The sequence below is a fragment of the Heterodontus francisci genome, chromosome 4 (genome assembly GCF_036365525.1).
Source record: "Heterodontus francisci isolate sHetFra1 chromosome 4, sHetFra1.hap1, whole genome shotgun sequence".
NCBI lineage: Eukaryota > Metazoa > Chordata > Chondrichthyes > Heterodontiformes > Heterodontidae > Heterodontus > Heterodontus francisci.
In genome coordinates this window covers 206,606,026-206,627,713 of record NC_090374.1, presented here as the reverse complement: position 1 = coordinate 206,627,713, position 21,688 = coordinate 206,606,026, and positions in this window count along the sequence as shown.

Here is a 21,688-nt window from a genome sequence, read left to right as displayed (position 1 = left end):
CTCAGGGAGGTATCTGTACACTGAGTGCTGTCTCTCAGTCCCTGTCTCTCAGGGAGATATATGTACACTGACTGGTGTCTCTCAGTCCTTGTCTCTCAGGGAGATATCTGTACACTGAGTGGGGTCTCTCAGTCCCTCTCTCTCATGGATATATCTGCACACTGAGTGGTGTCTCTCAGTTCCTGTCTCTCAGGGAGATATCTGTACACTGACTGGTGTCTCTCAGTCCCTCTCTCTCAGGGAGGTATCTGTACACTGAGTGGTGTCTCTCAGTCCCTGTCTCTCAGGGAGATATCTGTACACTGACTGGTGTCTCTCATTCCCTGTCTCTCAGGGAGCTTTATGTACACTGAGTGGTGTCTCTCAGGGAGATATCTGTACACTGAGTGGTGTCTCTCAGTCCCTCTCTCTCAGGGAGATATCTGTACACTGACTGGTGTCTCTCAGCCCCTCTCTCTCAGGGAGATATCTGTGCACTGAGTGGTGTCTCACAGTCCCTCTCTCTCAGGGAGATATCTGTACACTGACTGGTGTCTCTCAGTCCCTCTCTCTCAGGGAGATACCTGAACACTGAGTGGTGTCTCTCAGTCCCTGTGTCTCAGGGAGATATATGTAAACTGAGTGGTGTCTCACAGCCCCTGTCTCTCAGGGAGATATCTGTACACTGACTGGTGTCTCTCAGTCCCTGTCTGTCAGGGAGATATCTATGCACTGAGTGGTGTCTCTCAGTTCCTCTCTCTCAGGGAGATATCTGTACACTGACTGGTGTCTCTCAGTCCCTGTCTCTCAGGGAGATATCTGCACACAGAGTGGTGTCTCACAGTCCCTCTCTCTCAGGGAGATATCTGTACACTGACTGGTGTCTCTCAGTCCCTGTCTCTCAGTGAGATATCTGTACACTGAGTGCTGTCTCTCAGTCCCTCTCTCTCAGGGAGATATCTGTACACTGACTGGTTTCTCTCAGTCCCTGTCTCTCAGGGAGATATCTGTACACTGAGTGGTGTCTCACAGTCCCTCTCTCTCAGGGAGATATCTGTGCACTGACTGGTGTCTCTCAGTCCCTCTCTCTCAGGGAGATATCTGTACAGTGAGTGGTGTCTCTCAGTCCCTCTCTCTCAGGGAGATATCTGTACTCTGACTGGTGTCTCTCAGTCCCTGTCTCTCAGGGAGATATCTGTACACTGAGTGGTGTCTCTCAGTCCCTCTCTCTCAGGGAGATATCTGTACACTGACTGGTGTCTCTCAGTCCCTCTCTCTCAGGGAGGTATCTGTACACTGAGTGGTGTCTCTCAGTCCCTGTCTCTCAGGGAGATATCTGTACACTGACTGGTGTCTCTCATTCCCTGTCTCTCAGGGAGCTTTATGTACACTGAGTGGTGTCTCTCAGTGAGATATCTGTACACTGAGTGGTGTCTCTCAGTCCCTCTCTCTCAGGGAGATATCTGTACACTGACTGGTGTCTCTCAGCCCCTCTCTCTCAGGGAGATATCAGTGCACTGAGTGGTGTCTCACAGTCCCTCTCTCTCAGGGAGATATCTGTACACTGACTGGTGTCTCTCAGTCCCTGTCTCTCAGGGAGATATCTGTACACTGAGTGGTGTCTCTCAGTCCCTCTCTCTCAGGGAGATATCTGTACACTGACTGGTGTCTCTCAGTCCCTCTCTCTCAGGGAGATATCTGTACACTGAGTGGTGTCTCTCAGTCCCTCTCTCTCAGGGAGTTATCAGTACACTGAGTGGTGTCTCTCAGTCCCTGTCTCTCAGGGAGATATATGTACACTGACTGGTGTCTCTCAGTCCCTCTGTCTCAGGGAGATATCTGTACATTGACTGGTGTCTCTCAGTCCCTCTCTCTCAGGGAGATATCTGTACACTGAGTGGTGTCTGACAGCCCCTGTCTCTCAGGGAGATATCTGTACACTGACTGGTGTCTCTCAGTCCCTCTCTCTCAGGGAGATATCTGTACATTGACTGGTGTCTCTCAGTCCCTCTCTCTCAGGGAGATATCTGTACACTGAGTGGTGTCTGACAGCCCCTGTCTCTCAGGGAGATATCTGTACACTGACTGGTGTCTCTCAGTCCCTTTCTGTCAGGGAGATATCTGTACACTGAGTGGTGTCTCTCAGTCCCTCTCTCTCAGGGAGATATCTGTACACTGACTGGTGTCTCACAGTCCCTCTCTCTCAGGGAGATATCTGTACACTGACTGGTGTCTCTCAGTCCCTGTCTCTCAGGGAGCTTTAAGTACACTGAGTGGTGTCTCTCAGGGAGATATCTGTACACTGAGTTGTGTCTCTCAGTCCCTCTCTCTCAGGGAGATATCTGTACACTGACTGGTGTCTCTCAGTCCCTGTCTCTCAGGGAGATATCTGTACACTGAGTGGTGTCTCACAGTCCCTCTCTGTCAGGGAGATATCTGTACACTGACTGGTGTCTCTCAGTCCCTGTCTCTCAGGGAGATATCTGTACACTGAGTGGTGTCTCTCAGTCCCTCTCTCTCAGGGAGATATCTGCACACTGACTGGTGTCTCTCAGTCCCTGTCTCTCAGGGAGATATCAATACACTGAGTGGTGTCTCTCATTCCCTGTCTCTCAGGGAGATACCTGTACACTGACAGGTGTCTCTCAGTCCCTCTCTCTCAGGGAGATATCTGTACGCTGACTAATGTCTCTCAGTCCCTCTCTCTCAGGGAGATAACTGTACACTGAGTGGTGTCTCTCAGTCCCTCTCTCTCAGGGAGATATCTGTACACTGACTGGTGTCTCTCAGTCCCTGTCTCTCAGGGAGATATATGTACACTGACTGGTGTCTCTCAGTCCCTCTCTCAGGGAGGTATCTGTACACAGAGTGCTGTCTCTCAGTCCCTGTCTCTCAGGGAGATATATGTACACTGACTGGTGTCTCTCAGTCCTTGTCTCTCAGGGAGATATCTGTACACTGAGTGGGGTCTCTCAGTCCCTCTCTCTCATGGATATATCTGCACACTGAGTGGTGTCTCTCAGTTCCTGTCTCTCAGGGAGATATCTGTACACTGACTGGTGTCTCTCAGTCCCTCTCTCTCAGGGAGGTATCTGTACACTGACTGGTGTCTCTCAGTCCCTCTCTCTCAGGGAGATATCTGTACATTGACTGGTGTCTCTCAGTCCCTCTCTCTCAGGGAGATATCTGTACACTGAGTGGTGTCTGACAGCCCCTGTCTCTCAGGGAGATATCTGTACACTGACTGGTGTCTCTCAGTCCCTGTCTGTCAGGGAGATATCTGTACACTGAGTGGGGTCTCTCAGTCCCTCTCTCTCATGGATATATCTGCACACTGAGTGGTGCCTCTCAGTTCCTGTCTCTCAGGGAGATATCTGTACACTGACTGGTGTCTCTCAGTCCCTCTCTCTCAGGGACGTATCTGTACACTGAGTGGTGTCTCTCAGTCCCTGTCTCTCAGGGAGATATCTGTACACTGACTGGTGTCTCTCATTCCCTGTCTCTCAGGGAGCTTTATGTACACTGAGTGGTGTCTGTCAGGGAGATATCTGTACACTGAGTGGTGTCTCTCAGTCCCTCTCTCTCAGGGAGATATCTGTACACTGACTGGTGTCTCTCAGCCCCTCTCTCTCAGGGAGATATCTGTGCACTGATTGGTGTCTCACAGTCCCTCTCTCTCAGGGAGATATCTGTACACTGACTGGTGTCTCTCAGTCCCTGTCTCTCAGGGAGATATCTGTACACTGAGTGGTGTCTCTCAGTCCCTCTCTCTCAGGGAGATATCTGTACACTGACTGGTGTCTCTCAGTCCCTCTCTCTCAGGGAGATATCTGTACACTGAGTGGTGTCTCTCAGTCCCTCTCTCTCAGGGAGATATCAGTACACTGAGTGGTGTCTCTCAGTCCCTGTCTCTCAGGGAGTTATATGTACACTGACTGGTGTCTCTCAGTCCCTCTCTCTCAGGGAGATATCTGTACATTGACTGGTGTCTCTCAGTCCCTCTCTCTCAGGGAGATATCTGTACACTGAGTGGTGTCTGACAGCCCCTGTCTCTCAGGGAGATATCTGTACACTGACTGGTGTCTCTCAGTCCCTCTCTCTCAGGGAGATATCTGTACATTGACTGGTGTCTCTCAGTCCCTCTCTCTCAGGGAGATATCTGTACACTGAGTGGTGTCTGACAGCCCCTGTCTCTCAGGGAGATATCTGTACACTGACTGGTGTCTCTCAGTCCCTGTCTGTCAGGGAGATATCTGTACACTGAGTGGTGTCTCTCAGTCCCTCTCTCTCAGGGAGATATCTGTACACTGACTGGTGTCTCACAGTCCCTCTCTCTCAGGGAGATATCTGTACACTGACTGGTGTCTCTCAGTCCCTGTCTCTCAGGGAGCTTTATGTACACTGAGTGGTGTCTCTCAGGGAGATATCTGTACACTGAGTGGTGTCTCTCAGTCCCCCTCTCTCAGGGAGATATCTGTACACTGACTGGTGTCTCTCAGTCCCTGTCTCTCAGGGAGATATCTGTACACTGAGTGGTGTCTCACAGTCCCTCTCTGTCAGGGAGATATCTGTACACTGACTGGTGTCTCTCAGTCCCTGTCTCTCAGGGAGATATCTGTACACTGAGTGGTGTCTCTCAGTCCCTCTCTCTCAGGGAGATATCTGCACACTGACTGGTGTCTCTCAGTCCCTGTCTCTCAGGGAGATATCTATACACTGAGTGGTGTCTCTCATTCCCTGTCTCTCAGGGAGATACCTGTACACTGACTGGTGTCTCTCAGTCCCTCTCTCTCAGGGAGATATCTGTACGCTGACTAATGTCTCTCAGTCCCTCTCTCTCAGGGAGATAACTGTACACTGAGTGGTGTCTCTCAGTCCCTCTCTCTCAGGGAGATATCTGTACACTGACTGGTGTCTCTCAGTCCCTGTCTCTCAGGGAGATATATGTACACTGACTGGTGTCTCTCAGTCCCTCTCTCAGGGAGGTATCTGTACACTGAGTGCTGTCTCTCAGTCCCTGTCTCTCAGGGAGATATATGTACACTGACTGGTGTCTCTCAGTCCTTGTCTCTCAGGGAGATATCTGTACACTGAGTGGGGTCTCTCAGTCCCTCTCTCTCATGGATATATCTGTACACTGAGTGGTGTCTCTCAGTTCCTGTCTCTCAGGGAGATATCTGTACACTGAATGGTGTCTCTCAGTCCCTGTCTCTCAGGGAGATATCTGTACTCTGACTGGTGTCTCTCAGTCCCTGTCTCTCAGGGAGATATCTGTACACTGAGTGGTGTCTCTCAGCCCCTCTCTCTCAGGGAGATATCTGTATACTGACTGGTGTCTCTCAGTCCCTGTTTCTCAGGGAGATATCTGTACACTGACCGGTGTCTCTCAGTCCCTGTCTCTCAGGGAGCTTTATGTACACTGAGTGGTGTCTCTCAGGGAGATATCTGTACACTGAGTGGTGTCTCTCAGCCCCTCTCTCTCAGGGAGATATCTGTGCACTGAGTGGTGTCTCACAGTCCCTCTCTCTCAGGGAGATATCTGGACACTGACTGGTGTCTCTCAGTCCCTGTCTCTCAGGGTGATATCTGTACACTGAGTGGTGTCTCTCAGTCCCTCTCTCTCAGTGAGATATCTGTACTCTGACTGGGGTCTCTCAGTCCCTGTCTCTCAGGGAGATATCTGTACACTGAGTGGTGTCTCTCAGTCCCTCTCTCTCAGGGAGATATCTGTACACTGACTGGTGTCTCTCAGTCCCTCTCTGTCAGGGAGATATCTGTGCACTGAGTGGTGTCTCTCAGTCCCACTCTCTCAGGAAGATATCTGTACACTGAGTGGTTTCTCTCAGTCCCTGTCTCTCAGGGAGATATATGTACACTGACTGGTGTCTCTCAGTCCCTCTCTCTCAGGGAGATATCTGTACACTGAGTGGTGTCTCTCAGTCCCTGTCTCTCAGGGAGATATCTGTGCACTGACTGGTGTCTCTCAGTCCCTCTCTCTCAGGGAGATATCTGTACACTGACTGGTGTCGCTCAGTCCCTCTCTCTCAGGGAGATATCTGTACACTGAGTGGTGTCTCACAGCCCCTGTCTCTCAGGGAGATATCTGTACACTGCCTGGTGTCTCTCAGTCCCTGTCTCTCAGGGAGGTATCTGCACACTGAGTGGTGTATCACAGTCCCTCTCTCTCAGGGAGATATCTGTACACTGACTGGTGTCTCTCAGTCCCTGTCTCTCAAGGAGATATCTGTACACTGAGTGGTGTCTCTCAGTCCCTGTCTCTCAGGGACCTTTATGTACACTGAGTGGTGTCTCTCAGGGAGATATCTGTACACTGAGTGGTGTCTCTCAGTCCATCTCTCTCAGGGAGATATCTGTACACTGACTGGTGTCTCTCAGCCCCTCTCTCTCAGGGAGATATCCGTGCACTGAGTGGTGTCTCACAGTCCCTCTCTCTCAGGGAGATATCTGGACACTGACTGGTGTCTCTCAGTCCCTGTCTCTCAGGGAGATATCTGTACACTGAGTGGTGTCTCTCAGTCCCTCTCTCTCAGTGAGATATCTGTACTCTGACTGGGGTCTCTCAGTCCCTGTCTCTCAGGGAGATATCTGTACACTGAGTGGTGTCTCTCAGTCCCTCTCTCTCAGGGAGATATCTGTACACTGACTGGTGTCTCTCAGTCCCTCTCTCTCAGGGAGATATCTGTGCACTGAGTGGTGTCTCTCAGTCCCTCTATCTCAGGGAGATATCTGTACACTGAGTGGTGTCTCTCAGTCCCTGTCTCTCAGCGAGATATATGTACACTGACTGGTGTCTCTCAGTCCCTCTCTCTCAGTGAGATATCTGTACACTGAGTGGTGTCTCTCAGTCCCTGTCTCTCAGGGAGATATATGTACACTGACTGGTGTCTCTCAGTCCCACTCTCTCAGGGAGATATCTGTACACTGACTGGTGTCGCTCAGTCCCTCTCTCTCAGGGAGATATCTGTACACTGAGTGGTGTCTCACAGCCCCTGTCTCTCAGGGAGATATCTGTACACTGACTGGTGTCTCTCAGTCCCTGTCTCTCAGGGAGGTATCTGTACACTGAGTGGTGTCTCACAGTCCCTCTCTCACAGGGAGATATCTGTACACTGACTGGTGTCTCTCAGTCCCTGTCTCTCAGGGAGATATCTGTACACTGAGTGGTGTCTCTCAGTCCCTCTCTCTCAGGGAGATATCTGTACACTGACTGGTGTCTCTCAGTCCCTGTCTCTCAGGGAGATATCTGTACACTGAGTGGTGTCTCACAGTCCCTCTCTCTCAGGGAGATATCTGTACACTGAGTGGTGTCTCTCAGCCCCTCTCTCTCAGGGAGATATCTGTTCGCTGACTGGTGTCTCTCAGTCCCTCTCTCTCAGGGAGATATCTGTACACTGAGTGGTGTCTCTCAGTCCCACTCTCTCAGGGAGATATCTGTACACTGACTGGTGTCTCTCAGTCCCTCTCTCTCAGGGATATATATGTACACTGACTGGTGTCTCTCAGTCCCTCTCTCTCAGCGAGGTATCTGTACACTGAGTGGTGTCTCTCAGTCCCTGTCTCTCAGGGAGATATATGTACACTGACTGGTGTCTCTCAGTCCCTCTCTCTCAGGGAGATATCTGTACACTGAGTGGTGTCTCTCAGTCCCTCTCTCAGGGAGATATCTGTACACTGAGTGGTTTCTCTCAGTCCCTGTCTCTCAGGGAGATATCTGTACACTGAGTGGTGTCTCTCAGTCCCTGTCTCTCAGGGAGATATCTGTACACTGAGTGGTGTCTCACAGTACCTCTCTCTCAGGGAGATATATGTACACTGACTGGTGTCTCTCAGTCCCTGTCTCTCAGGGAGCTATCTGTACACTGACTGGTGTCTCTAAGTCCCTCTCTCTCAGGGAGATATCTGTACACTGACTGGTGTCTCACTGTCCCTCTCTCTCAGAGAGATATCTGTACACTGACTGATGTCTCTCAGTCCCTCTCTCTCAGGGAGATATCTGTACACTGAGTGGTGTCTCTCAGTCCCTCTCTCTCAAGGAGGTATCTGTACACTGAGTGGTGTCCCTCAGTCCCTGTCTCTCAGGGAGATATCTGTACACTGAGTGGTGTCTCTCAGTCCCTCTCTCTCAGGGAGATATCTGAACACTGAGTGGTGTCTCTCAGTCCTTCTCTCTCAGGGAGATATATGTACACTGACAGGTGCCTCTCAGTCCCTCTCTCTCAGCAAGGTATCTGTACACTGAGTGGTGTCTCTCAGTCCCTGTCTCTCAGGGAGATATATGTACACTGACTGGTGTCTCTCAGTCCCTCTCTCTCAGGGAGATATCTGTACACTGACTGGTGTCTCTCAGTCCCTCTCTCTCAGGGAGATATCTGGACACTGAGTGGTGTCTCACAGCCCCTGTCTCTCAGGGAGATATCTGTACACTGACTGGTGTCTCTCAGTCCCTGTCTGTCAGGGAGATATCTATACACTGAGTGGTGTCTCTCAGTCCCTCTCTCTCAGGGAGATATCTGTACACTGACTGGTGTCTCTCAGTCCCTGTCTCTCAGGGAGATATCTGTACACTGAGTGGAGTCTCACAGTCCCTCTCTCTCAGGGAGATATCTGTACACTGACTGGTGTCTCTCAGTCCCTGTCTCTCAGGGAGATATTTGTACACTGAGTGGTGTCTCTCAGTCCCTCTCTCTCAGGGAGATATCTGTTCACTGACTGGTGTCTCTCAGTCCCTGTCTCTCAGGGAGATATCTGTACACTGAGTGGTGTCTCACAGTCCCTCTCTCTCAGGGAGATATCTGTACACTGACTGGTGTCTCTCAGTCCCTCTCTCTCAGGGAGATATCTGTACACTGACTGGTGTCTCTCAGTCCCTCTCTCTCAGGGAGATATATGTACACTGACTGGTGTCTCTCAGTCCCTCTCTCTCAGGGAGGTATCTGTACACTGAGTGGTGTCTCTCAGTCCCTGTCTCTCAGGGAGATATATGTACACTGACTGGTGTCTCTCAGTCCCTCTCTCTCAGCGAGGTATCTGTACACTGAGCGGTGTCTCTCAGTCCCTGTCTCTCAGGGAGATATATGTACACTGACTGGTGTCTCTCAGTCCCTCTCTCTCAGGGAGATATCTGTACACTGACTGGTGTCTCTCAGTCCCTCTCTCTCAGGGAGATATCTGGACACTGAGTGGTGTCTCACAGCCCCTGTCTCTCAGGGAGATATCTGTACACTGACTGGTGTCTCTCAGTCCCTGTCTGTCAGGGAGATATCTATACACTGAGTGGTGTCTCTCAGTCCCTCTCTCTCAGGGAGATATCTGTACACTGACTGGTGTCCCTCAGTCCCTGTCTCTCAGGGAGATATCTGTACACTGAGTGGTGTCTCACAGTCCCTCTCTCTCAGGGAGCTTTATGTACACTGAGTGGTGTCTCTCAGTTCCTCTCTCTCAGGGAGATATCTGTACACTGACTGGTGTCTCTCAGTCCCTCTCTCTCAGGGAGATATCTGTACACTGACTGGTGTCTCTCAGTCCCTGTCTCTCAGGGAGATATCTGTACACTGAGTGGTGTCTCACAGTCCCTCTCTCTCAGGGAGATATCTGTACACTGACTGGTGTCTCTCAGTCCCTCTCTCTCAGGGAGATATCTGTACACTGACTGGTGTCTCTCAGTCCCTCTCTCTCAGGGAGATATATGTACACTGACTGGTGTCTCTCAGTCCCTCTCTCTCAGGGAGGTATCTGTACACTGAGTGGTGTCTCTCAGTCCCTGTCTCTCAGGGAGATGTATGTACACTGACTGGTGTCTCTCAGTCCCTCTCTCTCAGGGAGATATCTGTACACTGAGTGGTGTCTCTCAGCCCCTCTCTCTCAGGGAGATATATGTACACTGACTGGTGTCTCTCAGTCCCTCTCTCTCAGGGAGGTATCTGTACACTGAGTGGTGTCTCTCAGTCCCTCTCTCTCAGGGAGATATCTGTACACTGAGTGGTGTCTCTCAGTCCCTGTCTCTCAGGGAGATATATGTACATTGACTGGTGTCTCTCAGTCCCTCTCTCTCAGGGAGGTATCTTTACACTGACTGGTGTCTCTCAGTCCCTGTCTCTCAGGGAGATATCTGTACACTGAGTGGTGTCTCTCAGTCCCTCTCTCTCAGGGAGATATCTGAACACTGAGTGGTGTCTCTCAGTCCCTCTCTCTCAGGGAGATATCTGTACACTGACTGGTGTCTCTCAGTCCCTCTCTCTCAGGGAGATATCTGTACACTGAGTGGTGCCTCACAGCCCCTGTCTCTCAGGGAGATATCTGTACACTGACTGGTGGCTCTCAGTCCATGTCTCTCAGGGAGATATCTGTACACTGACTGGTGTCTCTCAGTCCCTGCCTCTCAGTGAGCTTTACGTACACTGAGTGGTGTATCTCAGGGAGATATCTGTACACTGAGTGGTGTCTCTCAGTCCCTCTCTCTCAGGGAGATATCTGTACACTGACTGGTGTCTCTCAGCCCCTCTCTCTCAGGGAGATATCTGTACACTGACTGGTGTCTCTCAGTCCCTGTCTCTCAGGGAGATATCTGTACACTGAGTGGTGTCTCTCAGTCCCTCTCTCTCAGGGAGATATCTGTACTCTGACTGGTGTCTCTCAGTCCCTGTCTCTGAGGGAGATATCTGTACACTGAGTGGTGTCTCTCAGTCCCTCTCTCTCAGGGAGATATCTGTACACTGACTGGTGTCTTTCAGTCCCTCTCTCTCAGGGAGATATCTGTACACTGAGTGGTGTCTCTCAGTCCCTCTCTCTCAGGGAGATATCTGTACACTGACTGGTGTCTCTCAGTCCCTCTCTCTCAGGGAGATATCTGTACACTGAGTGGTGCCCCCCAGCCCCTGCCTCTCAGGGAGATATCTGTACACTGACTGGTGGCTCTCAGTCCCTGTCTCTCAGGGAGATATCTGTACACTGACTGGTGTCTCTCAGTCCCTGTCTCTCAGTGAGCTTTATGTACACTGAGTGGTGTCTCTCAGGGAGATATCTGTACACTGAGTGGTGTCTCTCAGTCCCTCTCTCTCAGGGAGATATCTGTACACTGACTGGTGTCTCTCAGCCCCTCTCTCTCAGGGAGATATCTGTGCACTGAGTGGTGTCTCACAGTCCCTCTCTCTCAGGGAGATATCTGTACACTGACTGGTGTCTCTCAGTCCCTGTCTCTCAGGGAGATATCTGTACACTGAGTGGTGTCTCTCAGTCCCTCTCTCTCAGGGAGATATCTGTACTCTGACTGGTGTCTCTCAGTCCCTGTCTCTGAGGGAGATATCTGTACACTGATTGGTGTCTCTCAGTCCCTCTCTCTCAGGGAGATATCTGTACACTGACTGGTGTCTCTCAGTCCCTCTCTCTCAGGGAGATATCTGTACACTGAGTGGTGTCTCTCAGTCCCTCTCTCTCAGGGAGATATCTGTACACTGAGTGGTGTCTCTCAGTCCCTGTCTCTCAGGGAGATATATGCACACTGACTGGTGTCTCTCAGTCCCTCTCTCTCAGGGAGATATCTGTACACTGACTGGTGTCTCTCAGTCCCTCTCTCTCAGGGAGATATCTGTACACTGAGTGGTGTCTCTCAGTCCCTCTCTCTCAGGGAGATATCTGTACACTGACTGGTGTCTCTCAGTCCCTGTCTCTCAGGGAGCTTTATGTACACTGAGTGGTGTCTCTCAGGGAGATATCTGTACACTGACTGGTGTCTCTCAGTCCCTGTCTCTCAGGGAGCTTTATGTACACTGAGTGGTGTCTCTCAGTCCCTCTCTCTCAGGGAGATATCTGTACACTGACTAGTGTCTCTCAATCCCTGTCTCTCAGGGAGATATCTGTACACTGAGTGGTGTCTCTCAGTCCCTCTCTCTCAGGGAGATATCTGTACACTGACTGGTGTCTCTCAGTCCCTCTCTCTCAGGGAGATATCTGTACACTGAGTGGTGTCTCTCAGTCCCTCTCTCAGGGAGATATCTGTACACTGAGTGGTTTCTCTCAGTCCCTGTCTCTCAGGGAGATATCTGTACACTGAGTGGTGTCTCTCAGTCCCTGTCTCTCAGGGAGATATCTGTACACTGAGTGGTGTCTCACAGTACCTCTCTCTCAGGGAGATATATGTACACTGACTGGTGTCTCTCAGTCCCTGTCTCTCAGGGAGCTATCTGTACACTGACTGGTGTCTCTAAGTCCCTCTCTCTCAGGGAGATATCTGTACACTGACTGGTGTCTCACTGTCCCTCTCTCTCAGAGAGATATCTGTACACTGACTGATGTCTCTCAGTCCCTCTCTCTCAGGGAGATATCTGTACACTGAGTGGTGTCTCTCAGTCCCTCTCTCTCAAGGAGGTATCTGTACACTGAGTGGTGTCCCTCAGTCCCTGTCTCTCAGGGAGATATCTGTACACTGAGTGGTGTCTCTCAGTCCCTCTCTCTCAGGGAGATATCTGAACACTGAGTGGTGTCTCTCAGTCCCTCTCTCTCAGGGAGATATCTGTACTCTGACTGGTGTCTCTCAGTCCCTGTCTCTGAGGGAGATATCTGTACACTGATTGGTGTCTCTCAGTCCCTCTCTCTCAGGGAGATATCTGTACACTGACTGGTGTCTCTCAGTCCCTCTCTCTCAGGGAGATATCTGTACACTGAGTGGTGTCTCTCAGTCCCTCTCTCTCAGGGAGATATCTGTACACTGAGTGGTGTCTCTCAGTCCCTGTCTCTCAGGGAGATATATGCACACTGACTGGTGTCTCTCAGTCCCTCTCTCTCAGGGAGATATCTGTACACTGACTGGTGTCTCTCAGTCCCTCTCTCTCAGGGAGATATCTGTACACTGAGTGGTGTCTCTCAGTCCCTCTCTCTCAGGGAGATATCTGTACACTGACTGGTGTCTCTCAGTCCCTGTCTCTCAGGGAGCTTTATGTACACTGAGTGGTGTCTCTCAGGGAGATATCTGTACACTGACTGGTGTCTCTCAGTCCCTGTCTCTCAGGGAGCTTTATGTACACTGAGTGGTGTCTCTCAGTCCCTCTCTCTCAGGGAGATATCTGTACACTGACTAGTGTCTCTCAATCCCTGTCTCTCAGGGAGATATCTGTACACTGAGTGGTGTCTCTCAGTCCCTCTCTCTCAGGGAGATATCTGTACACTGACTGGTGTCTCTCAGTCCCTCTCTCTCAGGGAGATATCTGTACACTGAGTGGTGTCTCTCAGTCCCTCTCTCAGGGAGATATCTGTACACTGAGTGGTTTCTCTCAGTCCCTGTCTCTCAGGGAGATATCTGTACACTGAGTGGTGTCTCTCAGTCCCTGTCTCTCAGGGAGATATCTGTACACTGAGTGGTGTCTCACAGTACCTCTCTCTCAGGGAGATATATGTACACTGACTGGTGTCTCTCAGTCCCTGTCTCTCAGGGAGCTATCTGTACACTGACTGGTGTCTCTAAGTCCCTCTCTCTCAGGGAGATATCTGTACACTGACTGGTGTCTCACTGTCCCTCTCTCTCAGAGAGATATCTGTACACTGACTGATGTCTCTCAGTCCCTCTCTCTCAGGGAGATATCTGTACACTGAGTGGTGTCTCTCAGTCCCTCTCTCTCAAGGAGGTATCTGTACACTGAGTGGTGTCCCTCAGTCCCTGTCTCTCAGGGAGATATCTGTACACTGAGTGGTGTCTCTCAGTCCCTCTCTCTCAGGGAGATATCTGAACACTGAGTGGTGTCTCTCAGTCCTTCTCTCTCAGGGAGATATATGTACACTGACAGGTGCCTCTCAGTCCCTCTCTCTCAGCAAGGTATCTGTACACTGAGTGGTGTCTCTCAGTCCCTGTCTCTCAGGGAGATATATGTACACTGACTGGTGTCTCTCAGTCCCTCTCTCTCAGGGAGATATCTGTACACTGACTGGTGTCTCTCAGTCCCTCTCTCTCAGGGAGATATCTGGACACTGAGTGGTGTCTCACAGCCCCTGTCTCTCAGGGAGATATCTGTACACTGACTGGTGTCTCTCAGTCCCTGTCTGTCAGGGAGATATCTATACACTGAGTGGTGTCTCTCAGTCCCTCTCTCTCAGGGAGATATCTGTACACTGACTGGTGTCTCTCAGTCCCTGTCTCTCAGGGAGATATCTGTACACTGAGTGGAGTCTCACAGTCCCTCTCTCTCAGGGAGATATCTGTACACTGACTGGTGTCTCTCAGTCCCTGTCTCTCAGGGAGATATTTGTACACTGAGTGGTGTCTCTCAGTCCCTCTCTCTCAGGGAGATATCTGTTCACTGACTGGTGTCTCTCAGTCCCTGTCTCTCAGGGAGATATCTGTACACTGAGTGGTGTCTCACAGTCCCTCTCTCTCAGGGAGATATCTGTACACTGACTGGTGTCTCTCAGTCCCTCTCTCTCAGGGAGATATCTGTACACTGACTGGTGTCTCTCAGTCCCTCTCTCTCAGGGAGATATATGTACACTGACTGGTGTCTCTCAGTCCCTCTCTCTCAGGGAGGTATCTGTACACTGAGTGGTGTCTCTCAGTCCCTGTCTCTCAGGGAGATATATGTACACTGACTGGTGTCTCTCAGTCCCTCTCTCTCAGCGAGGTATCTGTACACTGAGCGGTGTCTCTCAGTCCCTGTCTCTCAGGGAGATATATGTACACTGACTGGTGTCTCTCAGTCCCTCTCTCTCAGGGAGATATCTGTACACTGACTGGTGTCTCTCAGTCCCTCTCTCTCAGGGAGATATCTGGACACTGAGTGGTGTCTCACAGCCCCTGTCTCTCAGGGAGATATCTGTACACTGACTGGTGTCTCTCAGTCCCTGTCTGTCAGGGAGATATCTATACACTGAGTGGTGTCTCTCAGTCCCTCTCTCTCAGGGAGATATCTGTACACTGACTGGTGTCCCTCAGTCCCTGTCTCTCAGGGAGATATCTGTACACTGAGTGGTGTCTCACAGTCCCTCTCTCTCAGGGAGCTTTATGTACACTGAGTGGTGTCTCTCAGTTCCTCTCTCTCAGGGAGATATCTGTACACTGACTGGTGTCTCTCAGTCCCTCTCTCTCAGGGAGATATCTGTACACTGACTGGTGTCTCTCAGTCCCTGTCTCTCAGGGAGATATCTGTACACTGAGTGGTGTCTCACAGTCCCTCTCTCTCAGGGAGATATCTGTACACTGACTGGTGTCTCTCAGTCCCTCTCTCTCAGGGAGATATCTGTACACTGACTGGTGTCTCTCAGTCCCTCTCTCTCAGGGAGATATATGTACACTGACTGGTGTCTCTCAGTCCCTCTCTCTCAGGGAGGTATCTGTACACTGAGTGGTGTCTCTCAGTCCCTGTCTCTCAGGGAGATGTATGTACACTGACTGGTGTCTCTCAGTCCCTCTCTCTCAGGGAGATATCTGTACACTGAGTGGTGTCTCTCAGCCCCTCTCTCTCAGGGAGATATATGTACACTGACTGGTGTCTCTCAGTCCCTCTCTCTCAGGGAGGTATCTGTACACTGAGTGGTGTCTCTCAGTCCCTCTCTCTCAGGGAGATATCTGTACACTGAGTGGTGTCTCTCAGTCCCTGTCTCTCAGGGAGATATATGTACATTGACTGGTGTCTCTCAGTCCCTCTCTCTCAGGGAGGTATCTTTACACTGACTGGTGTCTCTCAGTCCCTGTCTCTCAGGGAGATATCTGTACACTGAGTGGTGTCTCTCAGTCCCTCTCTCTCAGGGAGATATCTGAACACTGAGTGGTGTCTCTCAGTCCCTCTCTCTCAGGGAGATATCTGTACACTGACTGGTGTCTCTCAGTCCCTCTCTCTCAGGGAGATATCTGTACACTGAGTGGTGCCTCACAGCCCCTGTCTCTCAGGGAGATATCTGTACACTGACTGGTGGCTCTCAGTCCATGTCTCTCAGGGAGATATCTGTACACTGACTGGTGTCTCTCAGTCCCTGCCTCTCAGTGAGCTTTACGTACACTGAGTGGTGTATCTCAGGGAGATATCTGTACACTGAGTGGTGTCTCTCAGTCCCTCTCTCTCAGGGAGATATCTGTACACTGACTGGTGTCTCTCAGCCCCTCTCTCTCAGGGAGATATCTGTACACTGACTGGTGTCTCTCAGTCCCTGTCTCTCAGGGAGATATCTGTACACTGAGTGGTGTCTCTCAGTCCCTCTCTCTCAGGGAGATATCTGTACTCTGACTGGTGTCTCTCAGTCCCTGTCTCTGAGGGAGATATCTGTACACTGAGTGGTGTCTCTCAGTCCCTCTCTCTCAGGGAGATATCTGTACACTGACTGGTGTCTTTCAGTCCCTCTCTCTCAGGGAGATATCTGTACACTGAGTGGTGTCTCTCAGTCCCTCTCTCTCAGGGAGATATCTGTACACTGACTGGTGTCTCTCAGTCCCTCTCTCTCAGGGAGATATCTGTACACTGAGTGGTGCCCCCCAGCCCCTGCCTCTCAGGGAGATATCTGTACACTGACTGGTGGCTCTCAGTCCCTGTCTCTCAGGGAGATATCTGTACACTGACTGGTGTCTCTCAGTCCCTGTCTCTCAGTGAGCTTTATGTACACTGAGTGGTGTCTCTCAGGGAGATATCTGTACACTGAGTGGTGTCTCTCAGTCCCTCTCTCTCAGGGAGATATCTGTACACTGACTGGTGTCTCTCAGCCCCTCTCTCTCAGGGAGATATCTGTGCACTGAGTGGTGTCTCACAGTCCCTCTCTCTCAGGGAGATATCTGTACACTGACTGGTGTCTCTCAGTCCCTGTCTCTCAGGGAGATATCTGTACACTGAGTGGTGTCTCTCAGTCCCTCTCTCTCAGGGAGATATCTGTACTCTGACTGGTGTCTCTCAGTCCCTGTCTCTGAGGGAGATATCTGTACACTGATTGGTGTCTCTCAGTCCCTCTCTCTCAGGGAGATATCTGTACACTGACTGGTGTCTCTCAGTCCCTCTCTCTCAGGGAGATATCTGTACACTGAGTGGTGTCTCTCAGTCCCTCTCTCTCAGGGAGATATCTGTACACTGAGTGGTGTCTCTCAGTCCCTGTCTCTCAGGGAGATATATGCACACTGACTGGTGTCTCTCAGTCCCTCTCTCTCAGGGAGATATCTGTACACTGACTGGTGTCTCTCAGTCCCTCTCTCTCAGGGAGATATCTGTACACTGAGTGGTGTCTCTCAGTCCCTCTCTCTCAGGGAGATATCTGTACACTGACTGGTGTCTCTCAGTCCCTGTCTCTCAGGGAGCTTTATGTACACTGAGTGGTGTCTCTCAGGGAGATATCTGTACACTGACTGGTGTCTCTCAGTCCCTGTCTCTCAGGGAGCTTTATGTACACTGAGTGGTGTCTCTCAGTCCCTCTCTCTCAGGGAGATATCTGTACACTGACTAGTGTCTCTCAATCCCTGTCTCTCAGGGAGATATCTGTACACTGAGTGGTGTCTCTCAGTCCCTCTCTCTCAGGGAGATATCTGTACACTGACTGGTGTCTCTCAGTCCCTCTCTATCAGGGAGATATCTGTACACTGAGTGGTGTCTCTCAGTCCCTCTCTCTCAAGGAGATATCTGTACACTGAGTGGTTTCTCTCAGTCCCTGTCTCTCAGGGAGATATATGTACACTGACTGGTGTCTCTCAGTCCCTCTCTCTCAGGGAGGTATCTTTACACTGACTGGTGTCTCACAGCCCCTGTCTCTCAGGGAGATATCTGTACACTGACTGGTGTCTCTCAGTCCCTGTCTGTCAGGGAGATATCTATACACTGAGTGGTGTCTCTCAGTCCCTCTCTCTCAGGGAGATATCTGTACACTGACTGGTGTCTCTCAGTCCCTGTCTCTCAGGGAGATATCTGTACACTGAGTGGTGTCTCTCAGTCCCTCTCTCTCAGGGAGATATCTGTACACTGACTGGTGTCTCTCAGTCCCTGTCTCTCAGGGAGATATCTGTACACTGAGTGGTGTCTCACAGTCCCTCTCTCTCAGGGAGATATCTGTACACTGACTGGTGTCTCTCAGTCCCTCTCTCTCAGGGAGATATCTGTACACTGACTGGTGTCTCTCAGTCCCTCTCTCTCAGGGAGATATATGTACACTGACTGGTGTCTCTCAGTCTCTCTCTCTCAGGGAGGTATCTGTACACTGAGTGGTGTCTCTCAGGGAGATATATGTACACTGACTGGTGTCTCTCAGTCCCTGTCTGTCAGGGAGATATCTGTACACTGAGTGGTGTCTCTCAGTCCCTCTCTCTCAGGGAGATATATGTACACTGACTGGTGTCTCTCAGTCCCTCTCTCTCAGGGAGGTATCTGTACACTGAGTGGTGTCTCTCATTCCCTGTCTCTCAGGGAGATATATGTACACTGACTGGTGTCTCTCAGTCCCTGTCTCTCAGGGAGATATCTGTACACTGAGTGGTGTCTCTCAGTCCCTCTCCCTCAGGGAGATATCTGTACACTGACTGGTGTCTCACAGTCCCTCTCTCTCAGAGAGATATCTGTACACTGACTGGTGTCTCTCAGTCCCTTTCTCTCAGGGAGATATCTGTACAGTGAGTGGTGTCTCTCAGTCCCTCTCTCTCAGGGAGATATCTGTACACTGAGTGGTGTCTCTCAGTCCCTGTCTCTCAGGGAGATATCTGTACACTGACTGGTGGCTCTCAGTCCCTGTCTCTCAGGGAGATATCTGTACACTGACTGGTGTCTCTCAGTCCCTTTCTCTCAGTGAGCTTTATGTACACTGAGTGGTGTCTCTCAGGGAGATATCTGTACACTGAGTGGTGTCTCTCAGTCCCTCTCTCTCAGGGAGATATCTGTACACTGACTGGTGTCTCTCAGCCCCTCTCTCTCAGGGAGATATCTGTGCACTGAGTGGTGTCTCACAGTCCCTCTCTCTCAGGGAGATATCTGTACACTGACTGGTGTCTCTCAGTCCCTGTCTCTCAGGGAGATATCTGTACAGTGAGTGGTGTCTCTCAGTCCCTCTCTCTCAGGGAGATATCTGTACTCTGACTGGTGTCTCTCAGTCCCTGTCTCTGAGGGAGATATCTGTACATTGAATGGTGTCTCTCAGTCCCTCTCTCTCAGGGAGATATCTGTACACTGACTGGTGTCTCTCAGTCCCTCTCTCTCAGGGAGATATCTGTACACTGAGTGGTGTCTCTCAGTCCCTCTCTCTCAGGGAGATATCTGTACACTGAGTGGTGTCTCTCAGTCCCTGTCTCTCAGGGAGATATATGTACACTGACTGGTGTCTCTCAGTCCCTCTCTCTCAGGGAGATATCTGTACACTGACTGGTGTCTCTCAGTCCCTCTCTCTCAGGGAGATATCTGTACACTGAGTGGTGTCTCACAGCCCCTGTCTCTCAGGGAGATATCGGTACACTGTCTGGTGTCTCTCAGTCCCTGTCTGTCAGGGAGATATCTATACACTGAGTGGTGTCTCTCAGTCCCTCTCTCTCAGGGAGATATCTGTACACTGACTGGTGTCTCACAGTCCCTCTCTCTCAGGGAGATATCTGTACACTGACTGGTGTCTCTCAGTCCCTGTCTCTCAGGGAGCTTTATGTACACTGAGTGGTGTCTCTCAGGGAGATATCTGTACACTGACTGGTGTCTCTCAGTCCCTGTCTCTCAGGGAGATATCTGTACACTGACTGGTGTCTCTCAGTCCCTGTCTCTCAGGGTGATATCTGTACACTGAGTGGTGTCTCTCAGTCCCTGTCTCTCAGGGAGATATATGTACACTGACTGGTGTCTCTCAGTCCCTCTCTCTCAGGGAGGTATCTGTACACTGACTGGTGTCTCACAGCCCCTGTCTCTCAGGGAGATATCTGTACACTGACTGGTGTCTCTCAGTCCCTGTCTGTCAGGGAGATATCTATACACTGAGTGGTGTCTCTCAGTCCCTCTCTCTCAGGGAGATATCTGTACACTGACTGGTGTCTCTCAGTCCCTGTCTCTCAGGGAGATATCTGTACACTGAGTGGTGTCTCTCAGTCCCTCTCTCTCAGGGAGAAATCTGTACACTGACTGGTGTCTCTCAGTCCCTGTCTCTCAGGGAGATATCTGTACACTGAGTGGTGTCTCACAGTCCCTCTCTCTCAGGGAGATATCTGTACACTGACTGGTGTCTCTCAGTCCCTCTCTCTCAGGGAGATATCTGTACACTGACTGGTGTCTCTCAGTCCCTCTCTCTCAGGGAGATATATGTACACTGACTGGTGTCTCTCAGTCCCTCTCTCTCAGGGAGGTATCTGTACACTGAGTGGTGTCTCTCAGGGAGATATATGTACACTGACTGGTGTCTCTCAGTCCCTGTCTGTCAGGGAGATATCTGTACACTGAGTGGTGTCTCTCTGTCCCTCTCTCTCAGGGAGATATATGTACACTGACTGGTGTCTCTCAGTCCCTCTCTCTCAGGGAGGTATCTGTACACTGAGTGGTGTCTCTCATTCCCTGTCTCTCAGGGAGATATATGTACACTGACTGGTGTCTCTCAGTCCCTGTCTCTCAGGGAGATATCTGTACACTGAGTGGTGTCTCTCAGTCCCTCTCCCTCAGGGTGATATCTGTACACTGACTGGTGTCTCACAGTCCCTCTCTCTCAGAGAGATATCTGTACACTGACTGGTGTCTCTCAGTCCCTCTCTCTCAGGGAGATATCTGTACAGTGAGTGGTGTCTCTCAGTCCCGCTCTCTCAGGGAGATATCTGTACACTGAGTGGTGTCTCTCAGTCCCTGTCTCTCAGGGAGATATATGTACACTGACTGGTGTCTCTCAGTCCCTCTCTCTCAGGGAGGTATCTGTACACTGACTGGTGTCTCTCAGTCCCTGTCTCTCAGGTAGATATCTGTACACTGAGTGGTGTCTCTCAGTCCCTCTCTCTCAGGGAGATATCTGAACACTGAGTGGTGTCTCTCAGTCCCTCTCTCTCAGGGACATATATGTACACTGACTGGTGCCTCTCAGTCCCTCTCACTCAGGGAGGTATCTGTACACTGAGTGGTGTCTCTCAGTCCCTGTCTCTCAGGGAGATATTTGTACACTGACTGGTGTCTCTCAGTCCCTGTCTGTCAGGGAGATATCTATACACTGAGTGGTGTCTCTCAGTCCCTCTCTCTCAGGGAGATATCTGTACACTGACTGGTGTCTCTCAGTCCCTCTCTCTCAGGGAGATATATGTACACTGACTGGTGTCTCTCAGTCCCTCTCTCTCAGGGAGATATATGTACACTGACTGGTGTCTCTCAGTCCCTGTCTCTCAGGGAGATATCTGTACACTGAATGGTGTCTCTCAGTCCGTCTCTCTCAGGGAGATATCTGTACAATGAGTGGTGTCTCTCAGTCCCTGTCTCTCAGGGAGATATCTGGACAGTGAGTGGTGTCTCTCAGTCCCTCTCTCTCAGGGAGATATCTGTACTCTGACTGGTGTCTCTCAGTCCCTGTCTCTCAGGGAGATATCTGTACACTGAGTGGTGTCTCTCAGTCCCTCTCTCTCAGGGAGATATCTGTACACTGACTGGTGTCTCTCAGTCCCTCTCTCTCAGGGAGGTATCTGTACACTGAGTGGTGTCTCTCAGTCCCTGTCTCTCAGGGAGATATATGTACACTGACTGGTGTCTCTCAGTCCCTCTCTCTCAGGGAGGTATCTGTACACTGACTGGTGTCTCTCAGTCCCTGTCTC